This window comes from Sus scrofa, chromosome 16, assembly GCF_000003025.6.
Source record: "Sus scrofa isolate TJ Tabasco breed Duroc chromosome 16, Sscrofa11.1, whole genome shotgun sequence".
NCBI classification, from domain to species: domain Eukaryota; kingdom Metazoa; phylum Chordata; class Mammalia; order Artiodactyla; family Suidae; genus Sus; species Sus scrofa.
Window position 1 is genome coordinate 52,581,726 of NC_010458.4, and position 23,877 is coordinate 52,605,602.

The following is a 23,877-nucleotide window of genomic DNA, read 5'->3' on the forward strand; positions in this document are numbered from 1 at the left end:
ATTTTGAGCTCCCAGAGCCTGGGCAGGTGACTTTAGCCCTCTTTGACTTCTGAGGCTTTGTTTCTGTATCTGCAAAATGGGCTTAAACAGTGCTGGCACAGGGCAGTGTATGCGAGACTCTCCTCCAGTCCCTCACCTTGTCTGCCCACCTCTCCGGAGGCCCATCGTCTGCTCCTTGTTGGCTTGACGCCTGCCCGTGGCTGCTTTCTGGCTTAGCGTGGTATGTTCTGGGAGTCGGGGGCCTCAGAGTTAAAGCAAAGCTTTGTCAGGGATGTCAGGTGTTTTGGGACCAGCCCCTTCCCTCTCGGGGCCCCATTTCTCCCAACTGTAACAGGGTGGCGGGCGTGAGTGGGCTGGTTGAATGAGATGCCTCGTGGACAACTTCCAGATCCGCAATGCAGGGACTCTAGAAGGCCCCAGAGGGACAAAGCTGGGAGGCTTGGAATCCTGGGGTGGGGGCAGGGTAGGGCTGAGGGAGCTGGGGTCCTGCGAGATGGGTGACAGGAGGGCTGAGCTTCCCTGGGCGGGTGTGGAGGGAGTGTTTTCTGCACCCCGAGCATTCCCCACTGCCACCTCCGACCCCCTCCCACCTCGTCCTCGCCCCTCCCTCCTGTGACAAATCACCAAATGACCCAACAGGCAGACATACTTCTTTGGGTGAGGGGAGAACAGTGAGAAGTGACATTTTCCCAGCAGGGCTGCTTTAGACCCTCCAGAGATGCTGTTATAATGGACGCGGGGAGGCGGGGGGCCCTGCCCAGGCCGACCACATTGCCATCTGCAGGATGGAGTCTGGGCATGACCATTTTAATCAGCGCCCCTGGTGACGCGTGCGTATCCAGATTTGCAGCTCCATGACTGGTTGAGCGGAAGGTGCAGGTTTGGGAGTTAGCTGAGCCTGGGTTTAAGTGACAGCTCTATCCTGACTGGTCAAGGGACCCACAGCAACACATTTTTCTTTCCAAGCTTCAATTTTCTCCTCTACTAAATGGAAACAGAGTTCCTATGTCCTAAGGTTGGAGCAAGGATCAAACACCATCTGTATTAGTTTCACAGAGCTGCTGTAACAAATGTCCACAAACTGGTGGCTTAAAACCATAGAAACGGTTACATCCTAGAAGCCGGAAGTCCAAAATCAAGATGTCAGCAGGCCACACACCCTCCAGATTCTCCCAGGAAGAGTCCTTCCTTGCCCGCTCTAGCCTCTGGTGGTTGCCAAAAATCCTTGGCATTCCTTGGCCAATAAATACACCAGTTGCTGCCTCAGCCTTCACATGGCTTTCTTCCCTCCGTGTGTCTGTGTCCAAATTTCCCTCTTCTTATAAGGTCACCAGTCATGGAATTAGAACCACCCTCATCTAGTATGACTTCATCATAACTTGATTACCTCTGCAGACTATTTCCAAATAAGGTCATGCCCACACGTACCAGGGTTTAGCCTTCTTTTGGGGGGACAGGGGGACACAACCCACTATACCATAAAGTATTCGGCCACAGAAGGTGCTGCATAACTGGGGCTGGTGGTTGGGTAGCTAGATATAGAGTGAGACCCAGGAGGAAGGATGCTGTGCGCCCTCGGAGAGAGGCATGCCTGCTCTGAGCCTCAGCCCTCCTACTTCCCAGGGGTGTTATGAGGGTTATCTGAGCTAATGTCTACAAAGGACCCGGTTCACAGAGATACTCAAGAAATGTGAGTCCCCTCCCCATAAAGAAACAGTGATGTCTTGAAGGATCCTTGGTGGCTCATGTTCACGGGGGGCTTTCTCTGGTGACCCGGATGGAGACGGACTGGGGGATGCTGATGGTCAGGAGAGGGTACAGTGCACAGGTTGGCGTTTTGCAAAAGCGCCAAGGCCACGGAGGGAGACGGGGTGGTGAGCCGTCATTGCCCTTGAAGTCCACAGGCACCCACCCCTGCAGGTCTGAGCTCAGGGCCAGGCGCTGGCGTTCAAGAGCAGAGAAAGGCAGCTGAGAAGGATCTGGCGGGATGTTTTGTATTGGAGTGATTGGAAGTGACGGGTGGGGCTGGGCTGGGGAGGAGCAGGGCGCCTTCGCCCTGCCAGCAGGCCGTCTGCAGGCTCAAGCTGCAATGTATTAGTCCAGGGTCCCCGCTGGGGTAGGGCTGGGGTGAGGAGGGTCCGAGGTACTTCCAGTGGGAAGCAAGAACCTGGGAGCCCTAGGGTAAGACCCCGGAGGGCAGGAGGTGGGCTGACAGAGAGGTGAGGAGAGAACGTGGCCATGGTGGGAGCTGGGCTGAGCGCCTGGAGGGCACGATTCTGTAGCACCCCAAAACCCTGGGGAGAAGAGATTGTCATCATGCTTGTTTTAAGAGCAGGAAACCAAGGCTCCAAGAGGAAAAGGACCTTTTCCAGCCTCTCTTCTTTCATCTCCACCATCACAGCCCCCTATGTATTATTCCTTCCCATCGTTTTTTTTTTTTTTTTTTTTTCTGCTGCTTTTTAGGGCCACATCTGAGGCTTACGGAGGCTCCTAGGCTAAGGGTCAAATCGGAGCTGCAGCTGCCGGCCTATACCACAGCTCACGGCAACGCTGGATCCTTAACCCACTGAATGGGACCAGGGATTGAGCCCGAGTCCTCAAGGACACCAGTTGGGTTCATTACCACCAAGCCACGAAGAGAGCTCCCCTTCCTCTCCATCTGTTCTTCTTCTTCCTTCATATTGGTGGCAGGTGGATTAATGGCCCCTAAACGGGGCCACATTGTAACTCCCAGAATCCAGGAAGGTTACCTTCTATGGCAAAAGAGTCTTCGCAGATACAATGAAGTTAAACATCTAGAGCCAGGTGGATCCGCCCAGGCTACCTGGGTGGGCCTGATACAATCACAAGGTGCCTTATAAGAGGGCGGCAGGAGGCAGGAGAGGGGGAGTCAGAGAAGGAAGGTCGTGTGAGGCTGGAAACGGATCAGGACTTTTGCGGGGAGGAGCCACACGCCAAAGAATACTGGCGTCACTGGAAGCTGGGAATGTCAGGGAAGCAGATGCTCCCTGGGACCCCCCAGAAGGGATCGACCCTGCCACCGCCTTGATTCAGCCCTGCAAGTGTCATTTCAGGCTTCCGTCTCCATCCCTGTAAGAGAATACAGTTGTCTTGGTTGAATCCGTGAGTTCGTAGTGACTCAGAGCAGTAGGAGGAAAGGAAGACACACTCGTCCCCGACCCTGCCCTGTTTTTCTTCCACCTCCTCTCCTCTGTCTTCTGTCTCCTCCTCCACTGGCCCCTCTGCCCATTGTACCCTCTCCTCTCTTCCAGCTCCTTCTCATTCTGTTCCTTTTCCATCAACTTGCCCTGCTCTTCTTTCTCTACCTCCTGTTCCTTTCCCTTCTCCAAAGAGGGCAGACGTTTTTATCCTCTCTCAGTCGGGTTCAAATCCCAGCTCCATCGCTTGCTGGCTGTGTGACTCTGAACAAGTCCCTTTGCTTCTCTGAATCATAATGTTCTCACCTGGAGCCAAGACCAACTCCCTGGCTTGCTGTGGGGGAGTTACAAGAAATAACATCAGGGAGTTTCCGTTGTGGCTCAGTGGAAATGAACCCGACTAGGAGCCACGAGGATGTGGGTTCGATCCCTGGGCTCCTTCAGTGGATTAAGGATCTGGCATTGCCATGAGCTGTGGTGTAGGTCGCAGATGTGGCTCAGATCCTGCATTGCTGTGACTGTGGCATAGACCAGCAGCTGTAGCTGTGATTCAACCCCTAGCCTGGGAACCTCCATATGCCGAGGGTGCAGCCCTGGAAAAAAAGAAAGGAAGAATGGCAGTGATGGAGATGGTGCATGGTGACCACATAATCCATCTGTGTTTCTCTACATGTCCCCCACTGCCCCGTAATCAATCCAAGGCTTCACCGAGGCTGGGTCTAGGCGTTGAGCCCCCACCTGGTAGGATGAACCTGCCCTGAACCCTGAGATAGACACCGACCTTAAGTGGCTGCTCAGGCTTTCTGCCAACCTGGGTTGGGTGAAGCGGGGCATTGGCAGACAGACACAGCACTGTCCCTGCCTGGAATCTATTTCTTCCTCTGGGATCTTTTGCGGGGTCAGGCAGCATGTGAGTGACAGCTCCCCAGGAGCACTTGCTAAAGATACCCTCCCACCTGGGAACATGGCACTTGGCCTTGGAGCTGTCAGGTCTCTCAGACCCAAGGGTGGGCAGGCCCACAGCAGCAATCCGCTCTAAAAGAAGGTGGAACCTAATTACCCTTTCTCTTCCACGTCCAAGAGAGACCTCCCTCGCCACCTCGTCCTGGGAAATCAAGCCTTGTCTTCCTGCAGCTGCGATTCCCCAATAGCGTTCCAGTAAATTAGCCAACAGAAGGCAGGTCTCCCGTGGATTCATCAAAAGTTTGCCCATCTCTTGGACAAACTTCAGGAAGAATATGTCTCCAGCTGCTCATCCTCTGATCACAGTCTAAGGGCTGAACTATAAAGGGAATAATAATCTTTCTTTTGTTCTCCCGTTATGTGCTGGTGCTGTTCAGAACTATTTCAGCGGAGAAGCCAAGGCTCGGAAAGGGGAAAATGACCAGCACAAGGTAACGAAGCTGGTTCCTTTGAAGTGGAATCAACAACCACCATTTCACAGCAGCAATGCTCTTGGCTGTCCAGCCACGTGTCTGGGCTTTGCAACACCATCTAGTGGAACCAGTCATTGAGTGGACTGAGGGGTGTGGTTTAAAGCCATCATCTGGGAGTTGCCGTCGTGGCGCAGCGGAAACAATCCAACTAGGAACCACGAGGTTGCAGGTTCCATCCCTGGCCTCATTCAGTGGGTTAAGGACCCGGCGTTGCTGTGAGCTATGGTGTAGGTCAAAGACGCAGCTCGGATCTGGCTTGGCTGTGGCTCTGGCGTAGGCCGGCAACGTTTCCAATTAGGGCCCTAGCCTGGGAACCTCCATATGCTGCGGGTGCGGCCCTAAAAAAAGACAATAAATAAATAAAGGCATCATCTGCTTTTATTCCTCAGTAGATTTGTCACCTGCCCCAGGTGACACATTTTCATGAGAACTCTGTGCCAGGGAGGTTTTTTCTTTCCTTCTTTCCCTCTTTCTTTTCTTTTCTCTTTTCTTTTCTTTTCTTTTCTCTCTCTCTCTCTCTCTTTCTTTCTTTCTTACTGCTTTTTAGGGCCACACTCACAGCATATGGAGGTTCCCAGGGTAGGGGTCGAATCAGAGCTGTTGCTGCCAGCCTACACCACAGCCACAGCAACTCCAGATCCAAGCCGCATCTGTGACCTACACCACAACTCACAGCAACACTGGATCCTTAACCTACTGACTAAGGCTAGGGATCAAACCTGCATCCTCATGGTTCCTAGCCGGGTTCGTTAACCACTGAGCCATGAAGGGAACTCCAGTTTCGAGTTTCTTGACTAAAAGTCAATGAAGCAATGGTGGATTCTATAAATATTTGTGTTTCTTTTCTTTTTTTTTTTTTTTTGCTCTAGCAGCCAGGAAGCTAGGAACCCATTTATAGGGGCTTTTCGGACTTCATGTTTCAAGTACTTTTCACTTTTTCCCACAATGGCCTCTTTTTTTGAATGGTCCCTTTTCTGATCCTGAAAGGTAACTCATGATTTTTCTACTATGAGCCCTAGTCTATCACAAATACTTTCCAGGATAAGATGAAGTAAAAACAACTATTCATTGACCATTGCTATTATTGTTATTTGATTTCCATATCTTCAATGAGCTGGGTGTACTCTGATCAGAATAGGACTCAGTCTGATGGCCAAGTCCCCCAGGCAAAAATTCACCTGAGGCTGTCAAAGCATCCAGAAATAGCACCTGTCAACAAATACTTCCTGAGAACCAACTGTAGGTCAGGCATTGTTCTAGGTGCTAGAGACATGGGTAAATATGACATACAAGGTCTCTTCCCTCACAGAGAGACAGACAATAAACAAATACTGACATCATAGCATTATTTTACATGGTGACAAATGAAAAAGTAATGGGACAGGAAGAGAGTCTGAAATGGATACTAGGGCAAGCTGACAGTTCCCTTGAAGCAGTGACACTGAAGATGAGACTGGAATGATAAGAAGGAATAGCAATGCAATGATCTGGAGGAAGAGAAACCCAGGCAGCAGGTGCAAAGGCCCTGAGACCAGAAGGAATCTAACAGATGTGTGAGAAGGTGTTTGCAGAAGAGCTGTAGGAGGTGAGTTCAGAAAAAGGGGCAGGGGCATCACTGGCAGGATCTGAAGGGCCATGGTCAAGAGCTAGGCTTTTCTAAAGTACAGGGGGGCCATGAGAAGGTTTTCAGGATGGAGTATGATACGCAGTTTTCACTTATCACTCACACAAATGCATTTTACTTTCACTAAGCGCTAGTTTATATTTCAGAAGCAAGCTGTCTTCCTGGAATGATCATAGTTCTTTTTGGGTTCTTCAATTTCCACATTTGCTTTGTGACACTAACCAAGACCATTCTCAATAAGGTTTTTCTGCATGAGTTTTTCAGTATTTATTTAAAATGTGGTATCTAGCACATTACTGGACTATTTATTTTTCCAAAGAGCAAATCGTCAATACTGCTGACTAGAGCTTGTCAACCTGTTATTATGGCTGTAACCCTGGATATCTCTTAGAAGTTATTTTTTTCAAAGAACCTTAATTTTATGTTTATAGGCTTTTATTATTTACTTTCTCAAACTACATTTCAGAGAAAACTTTGCAACTGAATGAAGCCCATTGGTAATTCCTAACAGTAATAATCATCAGAAAAAGCATATGTGTGTGTGTGTGTGTGTGTGTGTGTGTGTATAAACAAATCACTTTGCCGTACACCAGATACTAACACAACATTGTCAATCAACTATACTTCAATTTAAAAAAAAACAGTCATCACCATTTACTGAGCACTTAATGAAGGATCTGGCGTTGCTGTGGCTGAGGCATGGGCTGGCAGCTGCAGCTCTGATTCAACCCCTAGCCTAGGAACTTTCATATACCTCAGGGGCTGCCCTAAAAAGACAAAATAAATAAATAAAATTAAGACAATTACAGATAGAGGGAACGCATTCAAGTAGTTTAATGAGTAATAGAGAAATATTCACCCTTTTTAATATGCAGTTCTTCATTTGACTCTCTGTTCTCCTCAGACAACAACTCTTTCCATCAACTAAAAGCAGAGAGGATTTATAACATATTTGATAAAGGATCTCTATCCTTAATATATAAAGAACTTTTACAAATCAATTACAAAAAAACCCCAAGATAAACCATATGCTGGCCATAAAATAAATCTCAAACTTTCAAGTGGATTTAAACCATATAAAGAATGTCCTCTAAGAAACACAGCAAATATAGGAGTTCCTGTCGTAGCACAGTGGAAACGAATCCAACTAGGAACCATGAGGTTATGGGTTCGATCCCTGGCCTTGCTCAGTGGGTTAAGAATCCGGTGTTGCCATGAGCTGTGGTGTAGTTCACAGACCTGGCTCGGATCTGATGTTGCTGTGGCTGTGGTGTAGGCCGGCAGCCGTAGCTCCGATTGGACCCCTAGCCTGGAAACCTCCATATGCCGCAGGTGTGGCCCTAAAAAGCAAAAAAAAAAAAAAAAAAAAAAAAAAAGAGAGAGAGAGAGAGAAACATAGCATATATAACAGAATATATGTTATTGCAAAATAATATGATATAATTGAGATAAAATTGTTATTATATATCACAGTTATTACAAAAATTGTGAATGAGCTTAAGTCACCTTTCAAAAGAAAATATTTTAAATGTGACTTACAAAACAAACCAAACAATATGCTGTGTAAAAGAGACATACAAAAAACAAAGGGATTCAAAAAGAGATGGATGGAAATATATCTGGCAATCAGAAACAAACAAATGAAAAACCAGAGGGGCTGATAATGACATCAGACAAAGTCAAATTCAAACCGCAAAGCATTAAACATGACAATGAAGGACACTCGTTAACATTAAAAACTTCAATCTAAAATGACGGTATAACACATTAATATTTATGCACCAAATAGCACTGCGATCATCTCCATGAAGCAAAAAACTAGAAAAGATGCAAGAAGATACCTATGGAAACCTATTAATAATAGACAGTGATACACGGCTCTGGGTACCAGATAGATGATAAGGGAGGGAAGAAAGAGATAAAAGATCTAAAACAACATAATTAACAGGGCACACCATAGAGACATTATTGAAATCTACATTATGATAATGGAAAATTCTTAAGTGTCCATAGCGTATTCACAAAAAAAGTGATCATAAAGAACATATCAGTAACTTCCATAAAATAGAAGTAGTACAAACAACACTCTGCTCAAAATAAAACTGCAGTACTATTCTGCCTTGAAGTTTACAAACCTCGTATGAAACAACTTCTAGGTAAAGAGAAAATAAAAGTTGAAACTACAGATGTGAGAAAAACAATAATGACCATGAAGACACTCCATATCAGAATCTATAGGATCCATTTAAAGCAATGATCAAAGGAAAACATTATTTTAACACTTTCATCAATAAATATGGAAAATAAAATATATTAAATTCCCAGCTCAAAAAACTAGGACAACAATAGCACCAAAGCAAACCAAGAGAAAGCAAGAGGAAGCAAATAATAACTATAAAAGCAGGACTCATAAGAAGACAATAGAACAAAAACCTTATGAATTAATCAAAATCTTGGTTTAAAAAATAACACAGTAGACACAACACTAGCTAATAGAATTAACCATGAAAAAAAAAAACACAAGTATACAAAATGTGAAGTGACAGGGGGAAAATAAGCATAGAAATGTTAAATTTAAAAAGTCATACACAAGTGCTCTGAAGCTTTTTATACAAATGATTTGAAAATACAAATGAGTGTGAAAACACAAATATATATATATATTTTTTTTTCTCTTTTGTCTTTTTAGGGCTGCACCCACCGCACATGGAGGTTCCCAGGCTAGGGGTCTCATAGAAGCTATAGCTGCCGGCTTATGCCAGAGCCACAGCAATACCAGATCTGAGCCGAATCTGCATCCTACACCACAGCTCATGACAACGCTGGATCCTTAACCCGCTGAGTTAAGTATCCTTCCCCCCTGAGGTCAGGGATCGAACCCATAACCTTATGGTTCCTAGTTGGATTCGTTTCCACTGCACCATGATGGGAACTCCCCACAAATATATTTTAGATGGTAAGAATCAACTTTTTAATTACTGGAGAAAGAAACTATAAATAAAATGGAAATGCTAAAACAATGTTAGATTGCAATCTGAATTATCAGTATCCCAAGTCATATTTTTAAATGATGGATGGATGAATAGATGCTATCCATAGATAAATAGGTAGGTAGATAGATGACAGACAGATGAGAGATGAGAGAGAGAGAGACAGATAATGTGAATATATGTGTGAGTTAGTAGCCCTGTCCACTAGAGGGCCTAGATGCAGCAACACCCAAGTAGTAATGAGCACACCTAGTAGTCAGATCTTGGTTTCTAAACATCCTGCTGGGAGAAAAGGAAAAAAACAAAACAAAACAAAACAAAACCCTGCGTGAGTTCCTTAGCTAAGTGACTGATCCTGGACCAGGACAGGAAACATAAAATGAGAAGATGATCCTGGTACATCTTTCGATGACACAAAATAAAAAATACGTAGGCCTCTTAAAAGACCAACAGCATCCAAACTGAAGAACTTCTCATGTCCAACACTGGGCCAATTTGAAAAACAAAACAAATGATGATATAATTATTTTGTGTGTTATAATTGTTTGAGTCCAGGTAGGTTCATCAATTGTAAAAAATGAACTACTCTGATGGTGGGTATTGACAATGGGGAGGCTGTGTAGATACGGGGATAGGGGGTAAGTGGGAAATTTCCATACCTTCTCCTAAGTTTTTCTGTGAATGTAAAACTTGTCTAAAAAACAAAACTGTAAATTAAAAATAAAATAAGTTTATCTCGGGAAATGCAGAAAAGGCAGTTGACAAAACTAACCATCATTTATGGAAAACAAAAACCTGGCAAGGTAGAAGAAAACTTGCTCAAACTGATCAAGGGCATAAAAACACCTATAAGTCCAACTTAGTTCAACACATTTGTAAAAAACTACTTGTTTCTTCCCTAAGATCTGGAGCAAGGAAATAGATGTCTCAGCCTTCTCTTCAACGTTGTTTTGGAAATTCTAGTTAGAAAAAGAAATAACGGAGTTCCCTTGTGGTGCAGTGGGTTAAGGATCCAGCATTGTCACTGCCGCAGCTCAGGTCACTGCTATGGCATGAATTTAATCCCTGGCCCAGGAATGTCCATGTGTGACAGGCATGGCCAAAAAGAAAATTAAAAAGAAATGAAAGGCATACAAAGGAAAGGAAAACTGTCTTTCTTAGTAGAGAGCATGATCATCAGTACAGAAAATCCTGATGATGAGGAGTTCTCGTCGTGGCTCAGTGGTTAACGCATCCGACTAGGAATCATGAGGTTGCGGGTTCGATCCCTGGCCTCGATCAGTGGGTTAACAATCCGGCGTTGCCATGAGCTGTGGTGTAGGTCGCAGACATGGCTCAGATCCCGCGTTGCTGTGGCTCTGGTGTAGGCCAGCGGATGCAGCTCCGATTCGACCCCTAGTCTGGGAACCTCCATATGCTGCAGGAGCAGCCCAAAAAATGGCAAAAAGACCAAAAAAAGAAAAAAAAAAAAAAGAAAATCCTGATGATGAAATTTCACTATTTAGTGGTTATGACAGGGCAGGTTGGTGGGGATAGAGAGCCCTATCCATAAATGGATCTGGAAAATTAGTTATCCACGTGAAAGAACTGAAATCAGTTCCCTACCTTTCACCCTATACAAAAAATTATTACAGATAGAGTTAAATGGCAAAGCAAAACTTTAAAATTTTCTCTTAAAAATAGAGATTTTTTAAAAAACATTAAATAACCATAAAAGATGGATAAAGTTGACTATGTTAAAATTAAAAGCTTCTGTAAATTTAAAAAAAAAAAGTTAAAAGGCAGGCCATAAACTAGACGTTTTTGCAAAATACATAGCTAGTATTAGTTTACCAAAAATGTAAAGAGTGAGTCAATAAGACATCATGAGAAAAATGAACATGAGAGAAAAAGGTATTTCAGAGAAAAGGAAATACATATGGCTATTAAAAATATGGAGAAATGGACTTCCTGTTGTGGCTCAGTGGTAACAAACCTGACTAGTATCCATGAGGATGCGGGTTTAATCCCTGGCCTCTCTCAGTGGGTTAAGGATCCAGCCTTGCCTTGAGCTGTAGTGTAGGTCGCAGATGCGGCTCAAACCCTGCATTGCTGTGGCTGTGGTGTAGGCCGGCAGCTGCTGCTCCGATTTGACTGCCAGCCTGGGAACTTCCATGTGCCGTGGGTGCAGCCCTAAAAAGAAAAAAAAAAAAAAAAGAAATGTTTACACTCATTTGTAACAGGACAAAGCAAATTAAGTGTACCATTAAACTGGCAAAAATTAAGAACTTTGACAATGCCAGATTTTGCAAATTGGTGGGTCAACAGCAACAGAAGAGTAAGAATTGGTACCATACTTTGGAAATCATTTTGGCTCTGTCTTATAAACTGAACTTTGCCTATCTTAATAATTCCCATGCCAGGGATACACCCAACAGAAACTCATTAGAAGGAACCTAACTGCCCATCAACAGGAGATTGGGTAAGTCCGTTGTGGTGTAGACACCGTTAAAATGAATCGGCTACAGTTACTTGCAGGAACACGGTTAAATTTTAGCTGCATACTCTATAAAGAGCAAGTCTGGGATGTCTGGGACACACTTTTTCCAAAACCAGAAAAACTAAAAAGCACATTGTTAAGGCCTGCATATGTATCTTTCATATGTTTTGAAAGCAAGGCTATAAACACAAAGTTTAGGATGGTGATTCTATCTGGAGGGAGGCAGGAAGACAGGATAAAAGAGAAGCGAATAGGGAAATGTAAGTTAGTGACCATGTTCTAGGGCTCGGAGTGAGAGTTTAGATTCATGACGTTCCTTGTGTAATTGAAAATAAGTAAAATAGGAGTTACCTTCGTGGCTTAGCGGTTAACGAACTCGACCAGGATCCAGGTTTGATCCCCTGGCCTCCCTCAGTGGATTAAGGATCCGGCGCTGCCGTGAGCTGAGGTATAGGTTTCAGACACAGCTCAGATCCCGCGTTGCTGTGGCTGTGGTGTAGGCCAGCAGCTATAGTAGCTCTGATTCGACCCCTAGCCTGGGAACCTCCCTATGCCAAGGGTGCGGCCCAAAAAAGCACAAATAAATAAATAAATAAACTCAAAGGGGACCACCACTAACAGTGAAAGTCCATTGTGAACCATGAACTTAGGATGAATCTAGTTCACAGCCTTGAGAGTCAAAATAGAATGAAGCAAATACTCAGCCCACTCTCTGGCATAGAGTAAGCACTCAGGAAAGCTGCCGTGATGGTTTCTATTCTCTGGAAATTCCTGGCTGACCCTAATTCCTCAACCCAGGGGTTGCCTCTTCCAGGAAGCCTTCTTTGCTCCTCCAGGCTAAGTCAGGCTCCCCCTAGAGTTTCCTAGCTTCCCGGATTGACTCAGATAATAGCATTTCCCCGGCTTTTCAGCAAAAGCCTGGTTATTAACCTGTCCCTCCCACCAGGTCATGCAATCCACGTGGCAGTGATGGGGAACACCTGCCGTTCCAACCCCTGCTTTCTGCCTGGCATCCAGCACGCTTTAGTTGACGAAGCAAGTGCAAGGCAGGCAAGATCGTGCCTGGATGCTGGAGAGGGGCACCCCAGTGGAGGGACTGTGGCCGAAGCTCAGAGTTTTGGCTGAGGCAGAGGCGAACCAAAGATGGCTCAGTTGCATCAATCACGATGCAGAAAATAAGGGGGCACATTTTCTGTAGGGGATGGAAAAGCAGCGCTAAAACTGACTGCAAGTCAATCTGCTTTTTATTATCACCCCATGCTGGCAGTTCTGAACAATGTCACTGATAAAACACTGCTCCCCCCTCAAAAAGAAAATTTTGTTGGTCTAAGTCCCAAACAATTGTTGCAGTGATTGTGGAGTTTTCACAAGACGTAACTATGAAGTCCAGCTTCATCTTAGCACTTTTTAAATTATTTATCCTTTAGTAAATGTTATATTCTACATGGGATTGGTTTGGAGAACACCCCAATGCAGCTGCGAGGCTTCATTTTGAAATGAAGTTCCTACAGTTTCCGAATCATTCAGACTCATTTTGCACAGCCCATGTTTCCATCCCTTGTTATATCTTCTTGTGTTTAAAAAGCGATAGCAGAGGAATTACAAAGGTGAAAGAATAAAATGCAAGCTACTCCAATTCTGTCATGCTTTTTTTTCTTTTTTTTTTCTTTTTTTTAATTTGTCTTTTTTACGGCTACACCTGCAGCATATGGAAGTTCCCAGGCCAACAGTCGAATCAGAGCTGTAGCTGAGGCCTACGCCACAGCCACAGCAATGTCAGATCCAGGCTGCCTCTGTGACCCACACCAAAGCCTTAACCCACTGAGTGAGGCCAGGGATCTGTCCCGCATCTTCACAGAGATGAAGCATCAGGTTCTTAACCCACTGAGCCACAATGGGAACTCCCAATTCTATCATTCCATGTGACCACATAGAGTTCAAAGTTAAAACATGAAACTAAGGGGAAATGGTGAGATGTAAGCTTCTTTTGTTGTTGTTAAATGCAAATTTTAGTTCATGCACGAATGGGTCTCCTGAATGTGCATACTGGTTTTTTGTTTTTTTTTGGTCTTCTTGCCATTTCTTGGGCCGCTCCCGCGGCATATGGAGGTTCCCAGGCTAGGGGTCAAATCGGAGCTGTAGCTGCCAGCCTACGCCAGAGCCACAGCAACGCAGGATCCGAGCCGCGTCTGCAACCTACACCACAGCTCACGGCAACGCCGGATCCTTAACCCACTGAGCAAGGGCAGGGATCGAACCCGCAACCTCATGGTTCCTAGTTGGATTCATTAACCACTGCGCCACGACGGGAATTTTTTTTTTTTTTTTTTTGCATATTGTTTTTAAAAGCAAAATTTATTTTTGTTCATGATAAAACCTGAGAGCTAAAACAAGAAAATAATGATTATTACTGATTATTATATAGTCATTATGGAAGATAGTCTTGAAATACATAGGAGAGGAGTGTTTAAACACAGTCTGTGTTGAGTGGCACGGGTGGGGGCCTGAGGACCAGAAGCCAGGACTCAGTGGGGAGGCGCAAGAGTGAGGCCGGGTCAAGATCAAGGTCTCAGGGAGAGGCACGCCCACTGAATCCCATACGCTGCCTGCCCTTACCCTGCTCCCTCTCTTCACGCTCAACTATATCTTGCTCTCTTCATCTTGAAAGCAAGCAGTTCTCAGCGCCCTCTTCCCTCATCCTTCAAAACAGCCCTCCTCCCAACCCCATAGATTCTACTGGAAAGGAACTACAACCCCAGCACCTGTGCTGTCCTCTTCTGGCTCCAGCAGAAAGACAGGCCCCTAGGGAATGGTGGCCCCAGTGGAGATGGGGTGGAGGTCAGTGTAGAGCCCAGTAAGAACAAGGTGGAGAGGCACCGAAGCCACTCGACGAATCCTGGAGGCCGCCCTGGAGGAGGGGTAGAAATGGGCTTGACAAGCCTGTCAGAGAAGGAGGGTGATCAGGGGTGATGGCCTCCAACCCTCTCCTCAGGGCACGGCGTGCTGGCTGAGGAAGAGTGTGGCTTGGACACCCATCCCGCCTCTGCCTCTTGTCGGTGTGAGATCTGGAGCAGGTCACCTCTTGCACTGAGTTTTACAACAGAAGAGAGGGGCCGGTAATGATCCCTAGGGTGCAGTGTTGGTGAGAGGATTCAAAGAGCTCAGCCCAGGGGCTGGCATGAAGAAAGCCACCAATAAACAGTAACTGTAATTAGTATTTTTCCCAAACACAAAAACAGAGACCCAGAGAGAAAGACGTCTTCTGGGTCCCATAGCAAGTTGATGACAATGATGGGACCAGAACCCAGGTCTCTGGACACACAATCTAGTGCTCTTTTTGCTGCAGCCTCTGATTAAAGTTGCGTTTAGAGCCTTCCAGAACAGGGCATCTTCCAGTCTCAGAAGCTAATAGGGCAAGTCCTCTGAGCCACCCTCATCCCCCTTCCCCTCTTGGCTGTCTGACTTCCCGTACCAGCCCCTCCCCTTCTCAGACAAGAAGTCAAGAGGGTCAGTTTATGCAGCGAGAGAGAAACGGGTGCTAGAGGGGGCGGGGGTCATGTGTGTGGCGAGAGGTGTGTTGAATGACCTCACAGGTTCAGGAGAGATGCTGAAAGCCACGGTCATGGAGAGCCTGTCCACTGAACTGTAGGGGGATGGGACCCAGCTGACCTGGGGCCAGGTGAGGGGCATTTGCTCGGCGGCAGGGGTGCAGGCTGGGTCCAGACGAAGGGCCAGGCTGTAAGTCGAAGCTGAACATTACAGGTCAGCTGCTTTCCTGGGTTGGGGCAGGCAGCCAGCACCAAAGCCTCCCCTCCTGACACCCGTCGGTCAATTCCTCCTGACACCCCTCGGTTCCTCAGCCCCAACCAGCTTCAGGCCCGGAGCGGGGCCTCTGGCAGACCCCCAGTACCAATGCCCATGCAAAGTGCCAGGGGATTTGGCCCGTAACGATTCCTTGAGCAGTAACTGTGTACCAGGCGCTGGGGCTAAAGCAAGATGCCTACCCCTGCAGGGTGGCCACTTAGATGGAGCTCTGTAAGGGCCTGGCCTGGCCTCCGTGGAACAGTCAGCCTGGGGTGGGCTCGAGGGGACAGAAAACATAGAAAATGATGTCACTGCCTCAAGAGAGTGACGGCCCCCAAGAAGGGAGCCGGCAGTTCCCCCAAGGGTCCAGGAAACCCAGCCGTGGGCGTGCCCGTGAGTCAGATTTTGGAAGCGAAGGCTGCTGGTTGAGGCAGCGGGGACAGCAGACGGCAGATGCAAAGACGGAGGTGTAAAGGGGCGTGGCCTGCCTGGGGCGCCGGGAGGAGCTCCGTGGGGGGAGGGGCGCAGGGCGAGGGAGTGGGAAGGGTGACTTCTACCCAGGTGACTTGCAGGGCCCAGAGGAGCCCAAGAGGAGGAGGGCGTGCTCCATGAGAGACCAGGGTACGAGGCTGCCCCCACCCCGGAAACTGATGCTGCTGGAGCCTGCCGTGTCTCCCACCCACCCTGGAGCCTCAGAGAGCCCAGGCTGGGCCCCCTGCCCTGTCCCCCCATCCCCCTTCGGCTGTCACCAGCTTTGTGCCTCTCCCCGCGGCTCCAACATTTTCCTCTTGTGATGGATGGAAATTTCCCTGCTTGGGTCAAGTCAAATTTCTCCTGATTTGTTGTTTTACACACACTGAGGCCGGAGGCGGATCCTGCATGATTCATAAAGAAAAACGCGCTGTCTGTGAAAGAGAGTAATTTATAGGCAAGGTTTCCCCAGCCTGCAGAGATGAAGCTCGCTGGGGAGGAAGAGGAGGAGGGCAAGAGAGCTTCGTCTACCGTGAGTGGCCGACGTGGCCTCGGAAGCTCCCGGTCGGCCTGTCCCGTGGTGGCATGTGTCTGTCGGGGGTTTTGCTGAAATGGTGGTTCTCTGTGGTCATCGGGCCCAGAGCCAGACCTGGGCAATCAGGAGCCAGGAGGAACTGAGGTCTCCAACATCGTTCTCTGCTCTCCCAGCGACAACCCCCCTGCCCTCTGTTCTGTCTCTTATGTATGAAAATAAATGAGGTCAATTTCTCAGCCCTCCTCCTCTAGAGGGAAATGCGGCAGGCAGCCACCCGATACCCACCTGACCCAAGCCAGACATCACGAGGGTCATCACGAGCCTGCTGGGGACACAGATGCTGGGGACTGGCCTGGTCAGGGGCCACCAAGACTCCTGCACTGGACAGATTTTGCCTGGAGTGGCTACCGGCTCCGGGACAGGATAGACTTCACAAACAGCAGAGGATGAGCCCCCGTCTGGGAAAGGAAGGAAGAAATTGAGTGCGTGCCCTGTTCCAGGCACCCTGCCAAAAGCTTTAGCCCTAAAACCTCGTTTCTGACCCAGTCGAGGCAGCGATAGCAACCTGGGTTTCAGAGATGAGAGAACCGAGGCTCAGGAGAAGGAGGGAGTAGCATCCAGAGCTGTGGGTTTGACCACGAGCCCAGAAGGTGCCAGGATCCAGAGATCCAGAGAGGATCCTGGGCTCAGAGAGGGGAGGGGAGGGGCAGAGGCAGGAACCCAGGGAGGGTTGGGGTGCATCTGGGAATGGTGGGGTGTGAGGGGGGGCACCAGGTAAGAATGAGCTTAACAAGGTAGCCCCCTGCTGGGTCTGCTGTCCATATTCTGAAATGAGGGATAAGTCTGGATTTGAAATTAAGTAGCCTCAGGAGGCTGACTCTCAGCTGTCCCCAGCCCATCTCAGAAGCCATGCCTTCTTTCCCACCATGAAAACATACCTCCTGAACCTGGTCCCCAGAGCCACCCAAGCCCTATCCCTCACTCTGACAGACCGCTGTTCAGAGTCCACCATCCTGCAGAGCCCTGGAGGCTCTACCAGCCTCACTCTGCAGCCCTGCCCCAGTTTGCTCTCCCACTCTCTCATTCATCACTCACCATGTGCTAGCCCTGGGCTGGGCTTTCAGAGATGTATTGCCATGATCCCTGCCTCTGAGAAGTCCCTGGCTCTAAAGGGGGCATACCAGGTGGCCTGTCCCAAGATGAATGGAAACAGGGCTCAGTGAGTTCCAAGGAGGTAAGATCATCTCTGCCCAGAGCCTTCAGGGAAGGCTGGAGCAGGGCTTTGAAGCATGAGTAGGAGTTTGCCAGACTGAAAACTAGAAGGCTATTCCAGGCAGCAGGAGAGCATGTGCAAAGCCAAAAGGCAAGTGGCCATCTCTTCTCCCTGTTCTATATGTGCCCCCAGGCCTTGACCCCACTCTCTTTCTCTCTGTCACTCTCTGGCCTTTGCTGCGCTAGGACCTGGAGCCGCTGCCAGACCACAGCCAGGGCCACAGACCCCTCCAGGCTTCCCCACCATGTCCCCGGGTAAATATGCTCAGGGACACATGGGTGAACATAAATTAAGCCTTCTGGGGAATGGATCCTGCTGAATAAAAAGCACATTCAGTAGCGAGAATATTTGTTTTTGTTTTCCTTCTCCGAGTAGATGGAAACATGCACTGACCTCACTTTTCTCACAAGTACAGTAGCTTTCCTGAGCGGCCGTCAGGCCTGGGCTGCCAGGAAAAAGTGGTGGAACATTCAGCATCAGGAACAAGGACCTCAGTGGCAGCTGTGGCCGGCCAGTGGAATACAGCTGTCAGGCCGCTGACATGAGTTTCCGAGGGGTGGGGAGGATCCGGCCTGGGCCTCCCACGGGACCCTGAGCATCGCCAGGGTGGGACCTGGAGACCGCCGTCCTCTCGATTCGTTTCTGACACTGCAGCCCCGGGGTCGCAGGCAGCGGGCTGGGAGGAGAGCCCAGAGGAGTGCTGGCACCAGCCAGCCCTGGGTTTCCATCCCGGCTGCCACTTTCTGGCTGGGTGACCTTGGCTAGCCATTTCCGAGACTCAGTTTCTTCATCTTCAAAGTGGAGGCAATTACACCGACCTCATGCGGTTGTGTGAGCTTGAAATATGTGAAAGTATCAAGAAATTCTAGTCCTCAGGGTTTTCCTGACATATCTGACTCAATCCCTCCCTTGTCTGGTGAAGCCATCCAGTCGGCGCTCCCATCTGGATTCTGAAGGTTTTTTCTGCTTCCGTTGCCTTCTGGTGATGAGCATCTTTCCACAAGGGAAATCCATCCATCTCTCCATCCTCCAGCCACTCACCCATTTCCCATCTGTCCACCCAGCCACCCGTCCATCCACTCATCTGCTCATCTGTCCACCCACTCACTCACCCATCTTTCCCATCCATCCATCCTCTTATTTATCCACCCAGTGAGTATTTTGAGCAGCTAGGTCCCTGCCAGTGTTGGGAAGATGTGTTGTTTTCTGTCTGTGATCTGATCTTCATCAGAAGTGGATGCGGTGCTTACTGCCCCCTAGAGACTGGGTAGGACTGTCCTCCGTTTCCTCTCTAACCAGCATGAGGCCTGGCACAGACACTCGTTTATTTGTACGAAAACCCAGACAACCTAAGCTCAGAAGATGGGAATATAATAATTCATGTAACTGAAAATATTGCTATAGATCTGGCTGCAGATATAGCTTGATCCAGGCCTCAAGTGATATTTCCAAGACCTAGTCTCTGCATCTCTCAGTTCTTCCCTCCTCCACATAGCAGCAATGCTGGCAGCAACTACAGCCCCAACCCCACATTCATCCAGGTTCATGTACATCAAGAAAGATTAAAAATCTCCAGAGACTCCACCCAGACCACATGGGTGAGAATCAAAAGAGGCGGAACCTCAAGTTAAATGAGAAGGGAGATTGGATGCGGGAAAGGCAAACACCAAATGCCTACTGCACCTCCTACGCGCAGGCAGTGGGGATCCTGAATGAACAGGAAAACTTGAGGAGTTTAAATCCAAGTGGAAGCAGGTGGAAGAAACACAAATAAACACATAAACGAGATCACCTTGAATGATGGTAGTGGCTAGGATAACAACAACAAAAAAGACAATACAGCAAGTGGACAGGGGTAAACTATTTTGAATAAATGGTCAGGGATGGCCTAAGGAGGTGACATTTGGCGGGGGCGGGGGGGGGGGAATTGGAAATGCAGAAGGCAGTCGGTGTCAAAGTTTGAACCATGGAAGGAGATAATCGGATTTGCTCTCATTCTTCTTAAGATTTTAGAAAGCTTTGCATTGAGGGTTAACCTACGTAAGGTAAAGCAGAAAAGCACAGTCGTCTCAGGAATACAGCTCAGGGTCTTCTCCTGATGGAGACACCCTTGTCACCCCGACCCAGATCAAGAGACGGGAGGTTGCCAGCATCTAGTCGACTCCCCCAGGCCTCTTTGAAAACAATCCCCCCACCAGGAGGTAACCCTGATTCTGACTTTGATCACCAGAGATGAATTTGGTCTATTTGTGTATTTTTTGAACTTTATGCAAAGGGAACTATGCCTATATATTGATATATCATGTATATATTCTTTTGTGTCTAGGTTCTTTTGGCCACCATTATGTAGCTGTGATTCATCCATGCAGGAGTAATCCATCCTTTTTTACGGTTGTGTAGTATTCCATTTCTTCCACTCTCCCAAAGCTGGAAGGTGATTGTTTTCTGCCTGTGATTTGATCTTCCCCCGACGTAGACGCAGAATACACTGAGCCTAGACTGGGTGGGATGGCCCTCGGGTTCCTCTTCAGCCAGCACTGGGCTTGCCAACCTGGACACAACAAGCCTCGCTTGGCCAACCAGAGCTGAGCTGAGAACTCACTCAGGACAGTTCAGGAGATCTAGGCTAGAAACTGCACAACTCCTCTCCTCCTCCAGGCCTGGCATCTAGGCTCTGGCCGCCCCTCGACCCGCCTCCCTACTAACCAAGTTCAGGTGCTTGCATTTGGCTGGGCAGGGGTTTGGTGGTTGCCGGGCTCAGAGTCCCCGGTGGCCAGCGTGAGGGACATCGCGGGAAATGAGAGGCGCTGCGGCCAGCCGCCAGGCAGTGACTCCATGACCAAAAAATGTGCTCCTGGCCAGGCTCTCCTTCCTCTCTCCTCTCGGCCCTTCCAGGCGGCGAGGAGTTGGCAGGCCCGGGTGCAGATAACGGCGAGAGCCCCAGGCCCTCTTCTGTCATCGCCTCCCCAAAGTGAAACCCAAGCTCTTGTTTATTTATGAGGAAATTCTGTTCTGCTGCTCGACAAATGGTGTAGGGGGGCCGGGGCACATGGAGCGTGGAGCCAGAGCAGCCAGGCCTCAGCATGCTGAACCTCTCTGCTGATGCAAGCTCAGGAGGAGAGCTGGCAGCCGCTGGAAGGCCGGCCGGACCCTCCCTGGATGGGGGCTAGCGGTGGAGGGAGGTGGGGGGGGGGTCCTTCCTCCCCATCCCCCCTCCCCCGATGGCTGAATCCCCCTGCCTTCCCCATAGAGCTGCTGGTGGGCTGGTCAGGAAACCACAGACAATAGCAGCCTGGTGGCCCGTCTAAGGAATCTCCCTCAGGGCAGCATCATCCCCTTTGGGGGACTGACATCCCGCTTACCTTCCTGGGAGGGTGGAATGAGATGGCGTCAGTACCGAGGAATGGGAGAGGGAAGATAAAATAAAAAATAAAATCAGAGTTCCCATTGTGATTCAGTGGGTTAAGAACCTGACTAGTAACCAGGAGGATGCGTGTTCGATCCCTGGCCTCGTTCAGTGAGTTAAGAATCTGGCATTGCTTTGAGCTGTGGTATAGGTCGCAGACACGCCTCAGATCCTGCGTGGCTGTGGCGTAGGCCAGCAGCTGCACTCCGATTCGACCCCTAGCCTGGGAACTTCCATATGCTGCAGGTGCAGCCCTTAAAAAGACAAAAAATAAATAAAACATAAAATCTACCCAGGGCCCACCACCTGTCAGGGGTTGAGATAAGCTATCACATTCAATCTGCCAACAGCTCTGGTCAGTAGATGCAAGGATTCCAGTCTGGGATGGGATGAGTGGGGGGCTGAGGTTCAGAGCAATGAACCAAATAACTCCCCCAGAGCTGGTCGACATAAGAGACGGGGCTCAAACCCAGGGCTGACTGACTCTCAATCTGCCAGCCGGGTGAGCCTGGGTTGAGCTCCCACTCAGCAAGAGCAAGTGTCCGACTGTGGCAAACTATATATGGAATGGTTTTGTGTCTGACTGGGGATCTAAGCTCTTTCCCTCATGCCTCCAGTGAAAGGTCCTTTAGCAATATGTTTGATGGGGTCCCAAGGACTGAGACATCATCCCTTTCGAGATGAAGACTGCTCATTTTATGAGACTGACATGCCGCCTCCTGCGCTAAGGAGGCAGATAAGATTGCTCATTTAAAATTCCACTTCGATTTCAGATGAATCTGGTTGAAAGGCCTGGCACCAGCACCACCCTCATCGTCCAAACAAAGGTCACTCACTGACCCCGACTCTTCTGTTGACGTGTCTGAAGCGTGGGTGGAGTTCGTGGTCATGGTGTCGTGGCACAAACGTGTTTAGGAAATCGATCCGTCACTCATTTGCACTGCCAGGGCATCAGCCCTCCAACAAGGGGAAAACGTTTTTTGTTGACAGAACAAGATGAAACACATCAGCTCTGAAGTAATTATAAATGGGTTAAATGCCTCTTGCAAAAGATAAAGACTTGAGCCTCAGAGCAGCAAAGATGGTCATTCTTTCCCTCCCACAACAAGTTTTCAAAATATATCCCCACTGAACCCCAAATCTTACAGGACTCATTCCCATCATTCCCAGTCTGCGTGGACCCCACCTCTCTGATTTCTCTGAAATGCCAGCTGGCTTTATTTTTATCATAAAATATATCAGACATACCTAAAAGGAGAGAAAAATAACAGGATATCCACTGATCTACCACTGAGATTTAATTGATGCTGACAGTTGCCTTATTTGCTTCCGATCCTTTTCTAAGGTTTGTCCCTTCATTCCCAGAGGCAGTCAGTAACTTGAAGATGACGTGTGTGACAACTTCCATGCAAATTTTTTACATATAGGTGTGTTCTCAAATTATATGTGAAATCGTTGCGTGTTTTTAGAATTTATCTAAATAATATCAAATAAGAGATATCTTTGTTTTTTGAGGATTCTACATATGACATAGATTCCCACGCTAATTTTAACTGCCATATAGTACTCGCTGGATTAATAACAGGTTGTTTACCCATTTACCCATGGATGGACAACGGTTTCCACTCTTTTTTTTTTTTTTTTTGGCACAAACAGCGCTTTGTCATATTTCCTGGTGCACTCAAGCTAGTATTTGTCTGGAAGTAGGATTTCTTCGCTGGGCTTGTTTTAACACTTCTCTGATATCTGTTATCTGCTCTGTACTTTCCTTTCTCAGGATGCAGTTAAACAGGGCTTCATAAACAGGATTTGAGCTGGGGCTTGAAGAAAGAGATGTTGTGATGCTAGCAAGGAATCAAAGCCACCAAGACTGAGTCACCCGGTGGTGTGCCCTGCCACACTGTTTAGCAGTAATTAATCTTGGGGGCAGATCTGTGCACATGTTATTATAACTGAGGATTTGAGGAAACTGTTCATTTTCTTTTTTTTTTTTTTTTTTCCAATCACATCTTCAGGTGTGTTCTGTTGGCACTGTGGTCATTCTTGTGCCAGCTCCCATGTCAGAGCTGAGCCAGTGGTTTCTAAGCCTGGCTGTGTGTCATAATCCTCCCGGGGGGTGGGGGGAACTTTTTAAATACACAGATTCCTGAGCTCACACCTGGAGATCCAGATTCAGTGAGTCTGGAACAGGGCTGGGGAATCTGTACTTTGTAAAAACCTCCCCAGGTGATCCTGCTGCAGCCAGTGATGCCTGTTGGTAAAGCATCGTTGCCTAGAGGATGTAGCCTCCGGATCTGTGCTCATGGCTACCCTTGCACTCTTATCCCCTTCCCAGCACTGTGCACCTGTGGGCACAGTGGGCATGACCTTTTCCGAGACGCCTCCAACCCCCTCATTGCTTCTTAAATGATCTTGCTCTCTGCATTGAAGAACCTGGTGGGACCAGCGAGGGACCCAGTGGATCTCTTTGGCCACATGTAGTGAACCCTTGCCTTCTTGTCCTCACTGTTTCCATGGCACTGGCTAGAGAAGGGGACCTGTGAGAGCCAGTCTATGCCACCTCTCATAAAATGTGTAAAAATAAGACCAACACAAATAGCACTCTCTCGGTGAGGAAGGAATTATTTTGATCCCCATTTTACAGACAGGGAAACTGAGGCACAGAAAAACCAAGGCACAGCTACGAAGTGGTGGAGCCGGG